This window comes from Salvia miltiorrhiza, chromosome 3 (assembly GCF_028751815.1).
Source record: "Salvia miltiorrhiza cultivar Shanhuang (shh) chromosome 3, IMPLAD_Smil_shh, whole genome shotgun sequence".
NCBI lineage: Eukaryota > Viridiplantae > Streptophyta > Magnoliopsida > Lamiales > Lamiaceae > Salvia > Salvia miltiorrhiza.
In genome coordinates this window covers 21,332,721-21,351,712 of record NC_080389.1, presented here as the reverse complement: position 1 = coordinate 21,351,712, position 18,992 = coordinate 21,332,721, and positions in this window count along the sequence as shown.

Below are 18,992 nucleotides of genomic sequence, written 5' to 3'. Positions count from 1 at the left end.
TACACATTCAAATTGTTTTTAAAAAAATCATAAACAATCTCGACAAACTTATTTGTCATCAGAATAGGTCATTAGTCATAAAAATGTGAAATATACATAGTTAGCCTCTCTTGGTCTACATAAGTCATAAATACTATTGACTATGTTCCTCCTATACTCAAGATATAATTTATCGCCTCAAACAATGCTTGGGGAATTAGAGAGCAATCGCTCTACATAGATACATGCAAATACACTGTAAATGTAGTCGTCTTGTTGGTCAAATTGCTGCGACAAATCTATGTAAGCCAGGAACCGATTTCACTTACGCCAATATGGTTCCTCTCTATAGGATGCGACCAAAAAGATTCAGTAGCAGCCTCAATTTGGCGATCTACTGCTTTTGGACATGAGATTCAAATGTGCATGTGGACTCGACAGACGATGTAATGTGCATCCATCAGAATAGGTATAATCACATGCACACAAAAGTATAATATATATAAGTGAATGAGGCATACAATAATTTATCAAATTAACTAATATATTTAGAAGTATTACCTGAGTGGCAGACAACCATGATCTCTGAGACGTTGGCACCACCTGGCCATGCATCGACTTGATGAAAGAAGCGTGCGGCACCCAATTGCAGTAAACTGCGTCTATATGAAGAAATTTTCTCTCGTTCGTTACCTTTAACATCTCCTTAGCTGCCTTATATAGCTTAGTCTACTCAGTATCCAAATACACCTGTGATGAAAAATAATATGATTAAAAATCTAACAAATAATCTTATTGTAATTTAATACTTACGAGAAAATCGCAATCCAATATGCCTCAATGCCAACATGTACAAGTTGACAACCTACATAATTTTAAAATAAGTTAAAAATTTTATATTAATTTAATGTCAAAAAAAAGTTTCAAATCACTTACCCCTATCTCGAGGTTCCCTCTCGCATTTTTGATCTCAACCTAAAAATTGAGATCAAGCTCGTGGTCACTCTCCTTAATGACCATCGACGTTTCAAATCACTTACCCCTATCTCGAGGTTCCCTCTCGCATTTTTGATCTCAACCTAAAAATTGAGATCAAGCTCGTGGTCACTCTCCTTAATGACCATCAACGTGTACTGACCATTCACAACTTCATCTAAAAAAATGAGCAAACGCCTATCTTGTTTGTTGTGGGATAGAACGAAGCTCGTTGCTATGAACTTATGGCGACCTCAGTGCAGCAGAAGGAACCTATTCTTGATTGCTTCTATGGATTGGTTGTTCTACTTGTGGTGGAACCATGAATATAGGTTTTGCATTGAAAGCTTGTCCAATAGCCTACTGGTGGAGCCCGTCGTTGTAGACTCCGTGCAAATTAATTTATAATTTTCTATGCCCACTGCTAGGTTCCGCTAGCAGTAAATACATGATCGATCACTTGAGGAATTGGTGTATTCTTCTATTTTGTCCAAATGTCACTATCAATTACTTTGGGTTGCGCTTTGGTTAGAGCGCCGAGAACAAATACCTTAAATAAAACAAAAGATAAATAAACAATAAAAACAACCTGGTTTGGGCATAATCTCGTTGGATATGAGAAAAGTCATCGTTCATAGGTTCAAGGATATCATTGTGCCCATATATCATCAGTTATGGATCGTTTGATCAGTGAGTTGTGCTCCCATTATCACGGTGTCACGTGCATAAGCTCACTCAACCCTCATCTTTGCCCTTCGTCTCCCATCTGCCCCGGTAGATTCCCCACAAAAAACATGAGTTGCGCGAGTATGCGCAAAACACATTAACGCCCAACAGGCATGCCCAAAGGCATACTACCACCGCCCGCATCAGTCACACTATACAGAGTGGCAGACCTACACACTTTTGTCGACCTATTACTTGTAACTTGATCTTGCCCAAAATGTTATCGGCCTAATAATATTCCAAGTTTGACTAAGTTATTTTGATTTAAACCTAATGCTTCGGGAACACACATGAAAAATTATCATGCCCACATACGACCTCGCAATTTTACATTCTCATACTTAACTCGATTTAGCTCAAACCAAGAACAAAAACTTAGTTAGACATAAATAAACAAAGACAAAAAGAATGACATAAAATAACACTTTAATTAAACATTGAATATCTAAACGGAAAGCAACCTCTGCCCATAACCAACTTTGGGCAGAGCAAATAAAAACATAACAAAAAAGTGAAAGAGTGATTGTTTGTTTATTGGCTGGACTCTCGGTGAAAATTAAATACAAATAAAAATAAGTTCGAGTGTTGTATGGAGTTGTTCCATGATGTAGAGTGGTAGTAATCGTCTCCTCTGGTCGTATGGGTGTGCATCTTTATATAGAAGATCACAGTAGGCCTTGGGTCAGGTCCATGCAAATAGGGGTTTCTAGGTGCAACAACTAGGATTTTTGGGCGCAACCAAAATTGCTGAGATTTCTTGCCTTATGTGATCAATAAGTAATCGCACCAGATTCTCTATAAAAGGTAAGTCGATATCTGCCTTCTTCTTTCTTTCTACTGATGGGTGCGCACTTTGCCTTGTACGTTAGTTTTTGCTCAAAATCAGCGTCATGTCTCTACTCAATTTTTGCTCGATGTCTTACTCGCCGCTTTGCAACTTGTACACCACTTTTTGCTCAAAGTTATTTGATGTCTATGCTCAGATTTTGCTCGAAGTTTGGCTCGCCGCTTTGCCATGGAACATAATTGGAACCTGCACGTACTTGGTCTGGGTAAAAGGTGCACGAGTGTTGTGCCCATGAATGATCCCAAGTCCTTGCTTCTTTTGCAAAATGCAACATGTTTTAAACCTTAACAATGCACAAAAAGAGCACAAAACACGTCACCTACATTTAAGTTAAAAGCCACTTGTTAGATAGTGCATAATATGATAATAGAATGCAACACGAAATTAGGCTTAGTAATTCCCTTACCCGTCTGAACTGCCCAAAAAGCTAGTTTGCATATTCAGAGCTGAATGGTCCAAACCCCATATCTGACATGGAATGATGAGTCAGCGCCCTCGAGTAGCCTTAAGTGGTGCCCTGCTCATTCCAAGAAAACTGTAGGCCGATAAAAAGAGTGACCTCACCTAACGACACCACCTGATAACCCGACTACTACTAAGGCACATCGTGGTAACACATCTACAACTGTGGAGACTGCACATGTCTGGCCGAAGGAAATAGATCGGTAGACTCATGTATTGGCGGTGAGGATCCACGAATCTCCGTCTCAGGCTGGGGGTCGCGTCTCTTCTCTGAGTAAGAGCGTGGATGAGGCATGGACACATAAGCATCTGTGTTGTGCGAGCATCAGCACTAGATAGAATCTAACTTCTCCTTGAACCACGTTTGATCCTCAACTTCTCCTCAAACATTCTCTTCATCTGGACCTCACTCTCATGAATCATGCCCTGCATCCACTACCAGTCCTGCTCACTAATCTGTCGAAGCGCATCATGACTACTGTCTTTGTGGTGCATGCGTCTCAAGTCTCTGTGGGGCCTACGATCAAAGTCTACGAGCCAATCACGATCACTTCCACTTTAATCGCGACGGTTGTTAGTCGATGAGGATGAGAGCGGTGGTCTCAGGCAATTGCCAGAATCTCGCCCCCGCCGAATTTCCACCTCATAGCTCTATTTGAATAGAAGCTTCACTGTGATCATCACCGCGAGGGCCACCATGATCACCGCCACTCTGACCTACTTGTCTACAACCAAAGGCGTTCGAAGCCCAATATTCGATACCTAACTTATTGACGTCTGCCACCAATTTCCAGTACGACATCGTCAACTCGTAGTCATCGGGGGTAAAGTCAAAAATCTATCCACCGTACAATAAAAATAAATAAAAACATGTTATATATAATATTATTCAAAAATATAATATGAATAACAAATATTAATGTGAATTATTACCTCTATCTCAAATAAGGGCTATAAATCAACTCTGGTGGTCTTCATAAAATGCCACCTCACACATATAGGGTATGCAACCCTATTAACATAATTGTCCACGACTGTACCCACTCCATGAATAACCTCAAGTTCCCAAACGAATAATGTATAAGAAGGATAGTAGAAGTGGGATTTCTGAACTGAACTCATCTGCTTCATGCACTAATTGAGGGCCCTATACACATACGTCTCCCCATAGAAAATTGGAAAATGCGTACAAGTCATCCACTAAAGCCCATTTCCACGGCTCTACTGTAGTCTCGAGTCGATTCCCAAAATAAATGCGTGTAGCACCAAGGAGTCGATTCCCGAGAGGGAGGCGACGACATTTTCGTCGTCGCCAAGGAGGAAGGCGGAGGCAACGTGGAGGCTGTTTCCGCTGGATTCGGTGAAGAGAGGGGAGAACGGCGGCGGCCACGGGTGCTGTCGTGGGGAGGTTTGAGAGAGAGGAGAGGGAGGTCGGGCGCGGCGGCCCTGCCGTTGTCGCCGGAAACGAAACAAGAGAGGGAGAGGTCGAGGGAGGCGGCGGCGTTCTCGTCGTCGCCAAGGAGGAGAGGGGTGTACTGGGTCTGAGCGACTATCGTCGTTGCCAAGGAAGGAGGCCGGTCCACGGCTGCCTCGCCGGAGGGAGCTCTGACGGCGGGACTTACGGTTGAGAGAGGGGGGCGATTTTAGAGCAGTCGACAGGGAGAGAGAGAGAGAGAGAGCAGTCGTGACTGAGAGGGAGAGAGAGGCGACTGATGGGGGGAAAAAGAAGGGTTTGGCTGTTGGGCTTTGAGAGTTGGGCTTGTATTATGGGCCGATTTTGCTTGAGGTTGGGCTTTGAATTGTGGGCTGTTTTATTTCATTCAGCTGGGCCCTTAATTTATTTAAAGACTTTGGACTGCCTTCAATTTATTAAATTGGGCTGTCTTGTTTTTAATTAATTAGACTTATTAAGTTTGATTAATTATTTTAAATTGCATAATAATATCATATTATTATTATGTGCATATTTTAAGTTATTACTTATTATATGCTAAGCATGACATGAAATTGCATTTTATTTTGCAAAAAGTATTCATGATTTAATTGGTCTTATTTATAATTCCAATTATTTAAGAAAATCGAGTAAGGATATTGTTGGTGTCCTTAACTCAAGAATTTAGTTTTCAATTATTTATTTACTAAATTTTGAAAACCCGGCTAAGTGAATCATAGAATGTTAAGCACTACACCATGACTTAAGATTAGATTCAGGAGACCTATTAAGAATAGACTTCTTGTAGGCTTTATGAACCAAGGGGATTAGCGCTGCTTTCCCAAGACGAGTTATGTGATTATGATCTTCAGGATTTGCCTATCCAGGTGGGCTTACTTTCCAAATGTATAAAGTATGATTGAGTTATTAAGCTCTAAATGTTTCAATGAAATGCAAACTGTTTATTTAATGAAATGCAAACTGTTTATCCAATAAAATGTTTATGTGCACTCTGCTCTGTTTAAGGCTCGCAAAGTTAATCAATTGAGGTTCTCTTATGACCTAACACGTTGTCTGAGAATCGTGTACACATGCTTGTTGATCTGGTGGGTTGATCTCCATCGGGCACTGGCCAGAGGCGTTATAAGGGTGCTCGACGGGATGTGTTCCGGAGCATGTATTATGTAAGGGCCTGCATGGGTAGCGTCCCGAGGTCAATTCAACTTGTCTGAGTTACATCCTCAGGGCAAGTGCAATGGAAGAAATGGATCCGTCGGTGGCTAGAGGTCCGGGATCACAGCGAGTAACAAAAAGGGAGTGTGACATGTGCGCACAAATGAAAGAAATGTTTTAACATGCTTAGAAGTTCTTTCAATTTAAAACCTTCTAAGTCATGTCAAGTATGATTGGATAAACTGCTCTTACGAAAATATGAAATGTTTATGAAAATGCATGCCCACTGAGTACATTAGTACTTAGCCCAAAAATACTTTCAAATGTTTTCAGGTTGGCTGGCCGGTGCTGACGGGACGGAGCTGAGGCTAGAGTTAAATTCCTATGATAGACTTCAGCTGTAGCAATTACTCTTATCGGTCTTTTGTTTTCCCAACTTAAGATCTTCATGTTAAATTTCAAATGATATACCTGACCGAGCTTAGACTCTTCACTACTAAATTTACGCTAATGAATGTCGGTTGTCAGAAGCATGAAACAAAACTTGTGATCCAAAGGGGCATAGCCCGAATTTCAAAGCCTATTTCGATTATAACAAGGTTTTTCCCTTGTTTATTTCTATGAATTATTCACACCTCGATTATATTTATTCCTTCAAGAATTGGGGTGTGACAGAATGGTATCAGAGCATAAGTTTTCTTTCATGTCTCTGATAACCATAAGCTTTTGATGTCGAGTCTAGAATAGTATCTCTAGACTTCTAAGAATGTCAATAGCCCTCAGCTCGCCGTCACACTGCCGCAACCAACGTACGATAATAGTTTCAAAAATATACATATATGTATTTCAGATGTTATGAATGTTTCCAAGAAAAAGTGTGCGCTTTCAATGAATGATGCTATGTGAATTGCTTACCGCTTTCCATATGCTATAAGTTATGAATTGCTAATCGCTTTCATATTGTTATTTTGAGTCTCCGACTCATATAACTAAGCAAGTATCATGTTTGGGACAACCCGAGCCCTTAACGATAGTGTCGTGTTTGGGACTACCCGAACCCATAACGACTCAATGAATGTTATTTCGTGTTTGGGACTACCCGAACCCATAACGACTCAATGAATGTTATTTCGTGTTTGGGACTACCCGAGCCCTTAACGAATCAATGAATGTATGGTCGAGTTAGATTCCTTGAATCTTTCCGGCACAAGCAAAGTTTTCATGAAAGGGACTTTAAATGTCCATATTTGTTAAGGTTTCAAAAGAAACAGAAGTATGTATGTATGAATGAATGAGAAAGCTTTATGTTGTCGTTTTAGGCTAGCTGCCTATACGATTAGAACGGTGGATCCTCTTACAAACTGTTTGAGTACCACCCAAGAATGCCTTGAGAATGTTAGTCGTGATAGCACCGCTTGATCGATTTAAGTAAGGATTGGTAAGATAGAAATGTTTAACATAGATATGTTACAACATAGAGGCAATGCCTTAAGACTAAGGATTCACTTGAGCTATTTCAATAGCGGTGAGATTAAGTTTTTCACATAAGAACTTATGTTGCTTATGATTATGATGTTAGTCGTGATAGCTTTGCTAGAACGGCATAGAATGGACTTTCATGGTATCAACGACTTATGATGAAGTACTTGTTAGTAAGTGTTTTAAGTTAGAAGTTTGACCAGAGCCTTACATGAATAAGAAGTTGACATGATTGGGGGCGAAGCTCCCATTTGACTGAGTGATTCGTTCTGTTGGGTCTGGCCAGCCCACATGACTAAAATCTCGGTAATTGTCAATTAAGATTTATGATCACAAGGTAGAGCATCAACCCAATATATAGACTCGCACTATATAGTTGTCACAATAGAATATCCTTTTATCACGATAAGTATATTAGCGATTAGAATTACTCAGTTTGTCATTAGTTTTCAACCATTAGAACGATGCACTAAGTATCAAGCTGTCTTTTGACCTTCTTTTGGTAATCAAAGCGATTTTTGGAATCCCAAGCGAAGAACTGGAGCAGGTAGTGAGTATGATGAAGTTTTCAACCAGCTGTCAATATGTGGACCACATGGTGGACAATAATGAGAAATGCGTAAAAGAGTTCGTAAATGAATCGCGTTATGAGATATTCAATTCCCTAGTAAACCAGGGAGATAGTACGAAGGAACGAGCAATGAACGAGACTCTCACCACCGAGTCACTACAACAATTGGAGAAGGAAAAAGTTCATGCACAAACAAGATATGTACACCACCTCAAGATGGAGGTAAAGAAAAAAGGAAATGGAATGAAAGAGATAGAGGAAACCCTTAAATGGAAAGAAAGCACTAGAACTAAACTTAAGGTATAACCCAACCCCAAGGCTAGTAGGCTCAAGCTAAGAGAGTGAATGCTTTGGCTAGAGTGCCAGAAGCTACAGCAAGAATAAAGTTGGAACGCCACTACAATGGAATCTTAGAAACCCACATTGAATAACCATTTGGAAATGGGAAAATGAGTTTACATGGCAGAAGGAGTGCCATTAATCCTCGAAGTGAAAGTTACGAAGACGATGAGAAAAGTTTGATGTTAGAATTCCCTACTCAATCTGAGAAGGTGACTTAGGACGAAGGAAACAATTAAGGAAGTTCAACAGATTTGAGAGTACAAAGATATTTTTCCCAATGAATTACCAAATTTTCACCAGACCTAGTTTCATGCAACATAGTATGTCACTATGGGGAGCAATAATTCAAGATGTCAAAGTAAAGATGATACACTAAGGATGTGTATTGATTATAAGAAGTTGGGGCAAGCTCATAAGAATAGATATCCCCTTCCGAGGATAGACGACCTGTTAAATCAGTTGAGAGGAGCAGGTGTGTTTTCCAAGATTGACCTAAGATCTGGTTACCACCAACTCAGGATGAAAAGAGAAGACATTCCAAAGACAGCGTTTCGAACGCGTTATGGACTTTACGAGTTCACAGTGATGCCATTCGATTTAACGAATACCCCAACCGTTTTCATGGATTTGATGAACAGAGTGTTCCATCAATATCTCGTTAAGTTTTGTCGTAGTGTTTATCGACGATATTCTCGTATACTCTGAGACCGAAGAACAACATGAAGAGCACTTACGCATCGTACTCAAAACCCTGCGCAACGAGAGATGGTTTACCAAATTCAACAAGTGTGAATTTTGGTTGAAGGAAGTTATGTTTCTCGGTCACATAGTGTCGACTGAAGGAATCAAAGTAGACCCCGCCAAGGTCGAAGCAGTCAAGGAATGGAAGGCACCATCAAATGTCAATGAGGTCAGAAGTTTCCTCGGTCTAGCAGGCTACTACAGAAGATTCAACGAAAGGATTCACTGAAGGAAAGGATAACGCACTTACGGTTGGTGAAAGAATGTGTGTACCACAAAAAGAATAATTGAAGAACGAGATTATGAACGAGGCTCATGATACTCCATACACTGCACATCCACGCAGTACAAAATGCACCAGGAATTAAAGAAAATTTTCTGGTGGAAAGGAATGAAAGGAGATATAGCGTCATAGTAGACCGATTATCAAAGTCAGCGCACTTTCTGCCAATTCAAATGAAATTGGATTGGAGAAACTTGCAAAGTTATATGTCAAGGAGATAATACGCCTTCACGGTGTACCTGTATCTATCACGACAGATCCTCACACCAGATTCACATCGCGTCTCTGGAAAAGTTTGCAAAAAGCAATGAGCACTCAGCTGAACTTCAGCACAGCGTGCCACCCTCAGACTAACGGACAGTCAGAAAGAACGATTCAGATTCTAGAAGTTATGTCGCGAACGATTGTCGCTGACAAAGGTGGAAGTTGGAAGGATTTATTACCTTTTGTAGAAATTGCTTATAACAACAGTTATCAAGCAACATTTGGAATGGACCAGATGAGGCCTTGCATAGCTAAAAAGGTAGTTAACCACTTTACTAAGATGAAGTAGGTGTGTCACGACCGCACTTGCTAAGGATAGCAAATTCGGGAAAACCGCGACTAAGGGAGGGAATTTAGGAGCGGGATTTAGAAAGGGCATATTCGTTTTCTTGATGACTCGACTTGTATAAAGAAATCAATCGAAATATCTAGATATCAACGAAGGCCACAAGGGGACCGTACATAATATTATCCCAAACGGGGTACTCAATGGTTTTAGTACATTATTAAATAATACATATTGTTTGACAAATGACATAATATCTTAACATAATCAGTGTTCGCAGCGGAATAACAATAACTTGAGTATATGTATGAAGACATATACTCCACTCTGAGGTTCTCGTCCTAAATTGACAAAAGCTCCGCTTGCACACTACATCCTCGATCACAGCTCAACCTGCACATTTAAAAATACATGCATGGCTAAGTACAAAAGTACTTAGTGGACACTTGCCGAAATTTACATACATGCATAATATTTTATTGTCAAGCCTTTCAACAGTAGTAATATACGAGGGTTTTCCTTTTAAAGACTCGTATTTACCAAACATAATATCATTTCTTTCATCAATAACCTGCGCAGGTATTTTATATCATTAATCACCATATCAGTAACTCGTGCCGAGAGGGAGGCCTCCCTCTACGGACACTATGATCGGCCAACCCGCTAGATGACTCACGATCACAAGGGTGTACCCTAATTCCGAAGGGATTTGTGGTCCCATCCAGAATCCGAATTCGATTAACATCAGATAGGCAATTAATAATAAAACATAAAGCATTTAGGCATTGACAATATCATTTAAATTTCATAAGCATAAAGTCTTAGCAATTCTAATATATAATTTTAGTTTATACATAGAAAGCCCACCTGAATAGCAGACTCACGGTTTAGCTCTAACTCTGGTGCTTGACCTTTAATCCGAGAAAATAAAATAAGATTCTAATTCTCGAAAAATCTCAATAAATGAGGATGCGTGAAATGATTATGCATGACTCATATTCCTTTAATTAAATTATGAGATGCTAATCCTATTTAAGGAATTAAAGCTCGTCTTATGAGGTCGGATTATTAATCTTTAATAATCTACTCATCTTAAAATAATCTAATTCACTTACTAATTAATAATTAGTAAGTCTTAAATTTTCTCTAATTAAACTTAATAGAATAATTATGAAGACCTAAATAAATAATCAAGGCCCAATAGGAATTTAATTTGAGCCCAAATGAATAAATTCAAAGCCCAATGCATAAATAACATTAAGCCCAACATCAATTAAATGAACTAGGCCCAATTGAGAAAGCCCAAAAATTCGGTCCAAACCCGGCCCAAAATTTCGACCCAAACCCGGCCCAAAATCCTCACTCTCGGTTCTCTCTCTATCATCTCTCACGCCTCTCCATCTCTCTCTTTACCGACAATTCTTCTCTTTCTCTCCCTTTTATCTCCACTATCATGGTTCCTTTATCCTTTTTATAAAGCAAATCACATGCACACACATTTTTTTTTATCTCTCTCTCTTCTCACAACAAAACACACGCACACACACTTTTTTTTTTTAATCTCTCTCTCTCTTCTCAAAACAAAACACATGCACACACACTTTTTAACAAAACACACGCACACACACTTTTTAAGTATATCTCTCTCTCTCTCACCGATCCATCCAAACACACACACACTTTCAATAATCTCTCTCTCTCTCTTCTCACAAGAAAACTCATGCTGCTCACTCTTCTCTCTCTCTCGTTCGATTTTTCTCCCCCCTTCCATCTCTGACTCCGGCGAAGTCTAACATCGCCGCCGCTGCTTGAGTCGACGGGAGCCGCTGGAGTCCGCCGCCGACTGCAACTGGATTCCGGCGAGTTCGCTGCCGCCTGCTGCTGTTTTCTGGTCTGGGTCGCGACCAGCGGCGCTAGGCCTTCGGCCGCGCCATCCCGCTCAGCCGCCTGGAACTGCTGCTGCTCGCCCGGAGTCGCGGCTGCTGCTTCTCCTGTTGCAGAGCTCCGCCGACTGCTGCTGTTCGTGGAGCACCAAGGCGAACTTCTCGCCTGAAACCGCCGCCGTCTGGAGTTGCCGCCACCGTCGCCAGCTGGAGCCTCGGCAGCCGCTGCCTCTCCTGGAATTGCTGCCGTTGCTGCTGCTCTGGAGTTGACGAGAGACGGCAGAACAGCTGCTGCCGACAGAGGCCAGCTCGCCGGGGCTGCCTTCCTCCGAAGTTGGCGCCGCTGTCGTTGGGAGACCAGCGAACGCCTGTTGCTTCACCCGCGAGTCGCCAACTGCTCGTCGTTGCCACCGCTGTAGTAGGGAGGTCGACGAACAGCCGGGGTCTCGATCGCTTGTCGCCACGGCCTCTGCCTTCTCCTTCCTCGACTCGAGTCCGAGGCTTCCTTCGGCGGAGCCGAAGGTCGCCGCTGCTGTTTAATTCCGACGAGCAGCGGGCTCTGCTGCCTATGTGTATCGTCGATTGATCTCGCTCGCTCGCCGCCGCTGACTCGAAGCCGAGTCGAGCAGAGCAGTCAGTTGTTTCCTTGGACTCGACTGAACAGGGCGGTCAGCCATTACTCTTCTAACAAGCTAAGTTATCTACTTTCATTCTTCTTCTACTTCAGTTTCTAGTTGTTAAGCGTGGGGGTTCTCATGATTCGCTGTTCTAAGGTGTAGAGTATAACAATGTATGAATCCTCGACTTGTTGAGAAAAGTTATCGATCAAGTATGCATATGTGGTTCGCTATATCTTTCTGTAATATTTCTCATCCTATGTTTCGAATTTCTTTTATATGAAGTGAGGGAAGTGAAATGCATATATGAAGATAGTGAACTGAAAATACCTTGAATGGTTTTGTTGGTTGGTTATTGTTTGAATGAACTGATACTTGAAAATGCTTTGGCAGAGAATGTTGAAGAGCAGTGCAGTCTTTCCTCTTTTTGCTAGGAACATTTGTGGAATGGGAATGAGGAGATTATGCTTGGTGATTTCTCGATGGAAGGAGTAGATTTGTTGCTGTGATGAAGAGGGTGAATGAGGATGGCTTTATACTGAACTTATGGAGAGCTGATTAGTGTGAAACGATGATGAATAGTGCGGCTAAATTGAGGCGTGGTTGAAGAATTTAATGTGATTAGATTTGCTGCTGACAAATTAGATTTGTCTGTTGAATACTTGAGATTTTGCTTGCTGCAATTTTTTGACTACGTAGGAGTGAAATAAAAACTAAGCACGGGTGAGAATAGAGTGGCTGAGGGAGCATGGCGTGTTAGATTTAATACACGGAATAATATCTAAATTAATATCGTAGATTTAATTCTTCACAAGCCGGAATAAATTCACGACTCAAGAAATAAAAAAAATAGAAAATTAATTCTATTGTGATTAATAATTAACATGACTTAACTAAGTCAGTTATGAATCTGAACTGAATAATTATTGGCTTACTCAATAATTCTCATCGTGGTTTTACTCCCGCGAAGCTAACTGGCTTAGAAATAAAATAATAACCATGCTTCAATTAGAAAATAATTCAGTGTCATAAGCTGAATTTAAATCATAAATAATTACTGAGCTTGATTTACTGAAAGATGAAATAATAATTATCGTATTACTGGATTTAAATATAATAAAAGAGCGGGTTGTTACATACTACCCCTCTTAACAAAAATTTCGTCCCGAAATTTGCATACCTATGTGAAAAGTTCTGGGTATTTTTCTTTCATCTGGTCCTCAAGTTCCCACGTTGTTTCTTCCGGTCCATGGTGTCTCCACAGTATTTTGACTGACGCGATTGATTTATTCCTCAACTCTTGCACATTTCGGTCCAAAATGGCTTCAGGTTTTTCCTCGTACGTCAAGTCTGGGTTAAGAATCATTTCATCTTGGTGAATCACGTGTTTGGGGTCAAACACGTACCGTCTCAGCTGTGACACGTGGAACACATTGTGGACGTTTCCAAAGCTAGGTGGCAGTGCCAACCTATACGCTACGGGACCTATTCTTTCAAGGATCTCATAAGGTCCTACAAAACGGGGTCTCAACTTACCCTTAACACCGAATCTAACGATCCCTTTCGAGGGTGATATTTTAAGGAAAACCTTGTCTCCAATCTGAAATTGTAGTTCAGTTCGTCGGGTATCAGCATAAGACTTCTGTCTGTCCTGGGCCTCTTTAATTCTTGCTCTAATCTGGCGGATGGTCTCAATCATCTCGCTTACTGCATCTGGCCCAAGGAGTTTTCTTTCACCCACCTCATCCCAGTAAAGTGGTGATCTACACTTCTTTCCATACAGCGCCTCATAAGGTGCCATATCAATGGTTGCCTGGTAACTATTGTTGTAGGCGAATTCGATTAACGGCAGCACTGATTCCCAACTTCCTCCTCGGTCTAGCACCACTGTCCTCAACATATCTTCAAGGGTCTGAATTGTCCTTTCTGATTGTCCATCTGTTTGAGGGTGAAAGGCGGTGCTAAAGTTTAATCTCGTTCCCAACTCTTTCTGTAAACTGATCCAAAATCTAGAAGTAAATTTTGAATCTCTATCTGAAGTAATGGATATTGGTATTCCATGTAGCCGCACAATCTCACGAATGTACAGTTGGGCTAGTTTATCCGATCCATGGGTAATTGGAATCGGTATAAAATGAGCGCTCTTTGTGAGATGGTCTACTATTACCCAAATAGCTGTGTTGCCCCTATTTGTCTTGGGTAAACCCGTCACGAAATCCATCGCTATGTGCTCCCACTTCCATTCTGGGATTTCCAATGGCTGTAATTTCCCATATGGTCGTTGATGTAAAGCTTTCACTTGCTGGCATGCAAGGCAACGCTCTACAAATGAGGCTATATCTCGTTTCATCCCATCCCACCAAAACTTCTGTTTTAGATCTTGGTACATTTTGGTACTTCCGGGATGAGCGGTATAGGGCGTGTCATGAGCTTCACTCATGATCTCGTTTCTGAGTTCCTCGTTATGGGGAACACACAATCTTCCTTCAAAAAGAACTGCGTTATCCGTTGCCTCTTGGTAGCCTCCTGGCGTGCCTGTTCGAATCTTGAGACGAACTTTTTCCAAGCTCTCATCCGCTCTCTGGGCACTGACGATCCTTTCTCTGAGGTCTGGGACGGCTACTAGAGTTGCAATAATTGCTCTTGTCGTTGCCGGTGGCTGAACCACTTCTATCTTCAATTTGTCAAAATCCCTTACAAGCGTGTCCTCTTGAGTGAGAAGAAGTCCTAACTCGGATTGAGTTTTACGACTTAAAGCATCAGCTACTACATTAGCTTTTCTCGGGTGGTAGTTGATACCGCAGTCGTAATCCTTCACGAGCTCGAGCCATCTCCTCTGTCTCATATTCAAGTCTTTCTGCTCGAAAAAATACTTAAGGCTTTTGTGATCAGTGAAGATTTCACATCTAACTCCGTATAGATGGTGTCTCCAAATTTTCAAAGCATGAACAATTGCTGCCAGTTCCAGATCATGAGTAGGGTAGTTCAATTCATGTGGCCTTAGTTGTCGCGAGGCGTAGGCAATGACCTTTCCTTCTTGCATCAACACACAACCTAGCCCATTTTTGGACGCGTCCGTGAAGATCACGTATTCTTTATCGGCTGCTGGAACTGCTAGCACTGGTGCAGTTGTCAATTTCTTCTTCAGCTCTTGGAAGCTGGCTTCACACTCTTCGTTCCACTTATACTTGATTCCTTTGTGAAGTAATTGCGTCATTGGTCTCGCTATTTTAGAGAATCCTTCGATGAATCTCCGGTAGTATCCTGCCAAACCTAAGAAACTTCGGATTTCATTAGGTGTGGTTGGTGATTTCCACTCGCGCACTGCTTGCACCTTGGCGGGGTCCACCTTGATTCCATCTGCTGATACAATGTGCCCTAGAAACATTACTTCTTTCAACCAAAATTCGCACTTGCTGAATTTGGCGAACAACTTCTCCGTCTTTAATGTCTCCAGGATGATTCTCAAATGATTTTCATGCTCTTGGTCATTCTTAGAATAGATGAGGATATCATCTATAAACACTAATACAAATTTGTCTAAATATGGATGGAAAACTCGATTCATGAGGTCCATGAATACTGCCGGTGCATTGGTTAGACCAAATGGCATGACAATGAATTCATAGTGACCATATCTTGTGCGGAAAGCGGTCTTAGATATATCATCTGGTCTGATCTTCAGTTGATGATAACCAGACCTTAAATCTATTTTTGAGAATACACTGGCTCCTTTGAGTTGATCGAACAAATCATCTATCCTTGGAAGAGGGTATTTGTTTTTAAGCGTCAGTTTGTTCAACTCTCGATAATCAATGCACATTCTCATGGTTCCATCTTTCTTCTTGACAAAGAGTACAGGCGCTCCCCAAGGCGAGACACTGGGTCTGATGAAACCCAAGTCCAAGAGTTCCTGTAGTTGCACCTTTAATTCTTGTAGTTCCTTTGGGGCCATCCTGTACGGTGCCTTTGATACTGGGGCAGATCCAGGTTCTAGATCAATGGTGAAATCTAGTTGCCTGTCTGGAGGTAGTCCTGGCAATATTTCAGGAAAAACTTCTGGAAAGTCTCGTACTATTGCCACATCTTCCACCTTCTTGTCTTCACTAGCTTCCCCGTTTAGGTAGACGAGATAAGCTGTGCTTCCTTCCTTCATCATCTCTTTTCTGGCTTGTAATGCGGATATCACTGGTACTCTTTTCTTCATACCTATGCCGTGAAATTCCGTTGGTTCCTTTCCAGGTGGTCGAATAGAAATTTTTCGTTCACTACAAAGGATGGTGGCGTGATTCTCAGCTAGCCAGTCCATTCCTAAGATCATATCTACGTCCCACATGAGCAGAATATTAAGATTGTTCGCTACCATCTTAAGTTCTCCTATTTCAAATTCTACGTTCGAGCAAACATGTGTGGTGGTAGATCTTTCTCCTGAGGGTGTAGTGATTCTTAAGGCACACTTAGCTCGTTCTGATTCGATTTCTACGGTATCTACGCAAGGGGCAGATATAAAAGAATGCGAGGCACCAGTATCGAACAGAATCATTATGGAAAAACCTTTAAGCTTGCCCATACCTTCCAGGTTTCCCTAGTTTTTCTCGGGCTGGTTTTGGGTGAGAGCAAAGGCTCTCGCCTGCTGCGGCAATGGTTGCTGCCGCCTCTGTTGCTGTTGGCGCTGTTGGTGCTTATGTTGGTATTGCTGCTGGTATGGCTGTTGTTGGCGGGGCTGGTGTTGCCCTTGAACTGCTTGCAGGGGCTAGGCATAAGTGGCCCTGATTGCCGCGCCCTGCTGTTTGGTGGGGCATTGTGAGGAGTAGTGGCCCTTCTGGCCACACGTGTAGCAACTGTCAGTTCCAGCCCTACAGACACCACGATGTGGTTTGTGGCATTTTGGACAAAGGGGAACTTCATTTTGTCTTTGGCTGCCTCCAGCCGGGGCAGGACCCTGTTGCTTCCCTTGTCCTTGTTGCTGATATTGTCTCAACGGCGCATTTCCTTGCCATGGCCTCTTGTTAGTCTGGTTTTCATTTCCTCCATGGTCGTTCCAGTTGCGCTTCCCTTTAAAGTTCTGAGGGCGTGCAGGTGGGTTGGCTGGCGCTGAGGTCTGTGATGGAGCCAACCTTTCTACTGGCATCGCAGCTTCGATGTCCAGTGCCCTGTTCAAAGACTCGGTGTATGAGAGTCCACCATGACTAGCTAGAGTCATACGAATCTCGTACCTCAGACCAGCACAAAATTTCTCCGCCATTTTCTCATCAGTATCCACCTGTTGTGGAGCATAACGCGATAGATCGCAGAACTCTCTGTCATACTCTGTCACCGTCTTTTTCCCTTGTTTCAGGCTATAGAACTCAGCCTCCTTCTTCTTTCTGTAGCTTTTGGGAATATACTTATCATATAATCCCGTCTTAAAGTCTTCCCAAGTGTATGCTGCCCATTGTTCGGGAGTCAGAGTCTTTCGGCGGGCTTCCCACCAAAAGTCAGCCGATCCGGCTAGTTGGAAAGACATACACGAGAGTCGCTCCTCTTCTGTGCAGTGTAAGAAGGTGAAGATACGCTCCAAGGCGCGTATCCAAGCTTCGGCCTCGGCTGGGTCACCTGTCCCAGTGAATGTGGGCGGATTCTGTCGAAGAAACAGTTCTTCAGTCCTTCTAGCAGGGGGTGGAGGGGGTGGGGTAGGTTCCCTGTCGTTTCGCCATCCCTCAGGTATTTCATCACGATTTCCATTGTTGTTAATGTTCCTCCTAGCGGGGTGACCTCGTTTAGGCGGCATTCTGTACAATACAAACACCCATTTTAACGCATTCTATACAGGAGTCTCTAAGGCAATTAATAAAGAACTGTTTGTCAAATTTAACTTATCATGACTCCAAAACTAAAATATAACAGGAACCGTTGCATGCACAAGTCACATTTTTTTCAAAATTACTATATTCTTAACTGACTCGTGAAGAATAAAACCCGTAGAGAAACATAAAACATACACGAGATCGTCGTAGAAAGCCCATGCTAGGGTCATTTTTATCTCATGGAATATTGCCTCATCGAGGGCTTTTACATCGTCAACCCAAAATGTAAGTAAAGTCTATCTAGTACTCCCTATGATGTATCGGCTTACTAGTTAAGCAATCACAAAAGGGTTTTTATTCACGGAACGTCCTAGAGACCAACATTTCCGTACTAATGCTAGCTAGAAACAACATAGATAAAAACATAGTCATTGGAACGAATTATCGTTTCCGGAGTACATCCACAAGCTAAAACTATCAAATCTGTGAACTCTGAGTCGCGGTACGACTGTTCCTCGGTGACGCCAGGGGGTCCTCTTCTGGATCCTCCTCGGGGTCCTCCTCCTCATCCTCCTCGGGGTCCTCCTCCTCATCCTCGCCCGGCTCCCAGCTGGGCAACGGAGTCTCTCCCTGGCCCTCGTCTGTCTCCCGCATGATCTGGGCTGAGCGGAAGATGTCGTTCACCATCTCACGGATCGGATCGTCTCTGGTGCTGATCCTGGCCGTGGCACGAGGCTTGATCGGAGCTGGAGTTGGCACGGGCTCCGGACGAGTAATCCTCATCGTACCATACTGTGCTGTATCGTCATCCTCCTACACAGGGTATTTGCCCCTATCTAGGAACTCCCTCATGTTGGCCATGACCCTGTCGACGTCTGCCATGACAGCTGCAAGCCTTGCGTCTGCCGTAGGTATCAGTGGTGGTGGAGGAGTAGTAGTTCGGATCGCTGAGTCAGGAGGCGATGGGAAATCCCTGCGAACCCGTGGACGAGAAGGGCCTGCCTCGTCATCATGCCTACCACGGCGCCCTAGAACTGAGGCACGTGGTGGAGGGTCTCGTGGCAAGGCCATCGGAGACTTAGGGGCAGTAGCGGGTGTCTCCGCTGGCAAAGGCGTCCCCACCTGTACGTAGTCTCCCGAAAGGAT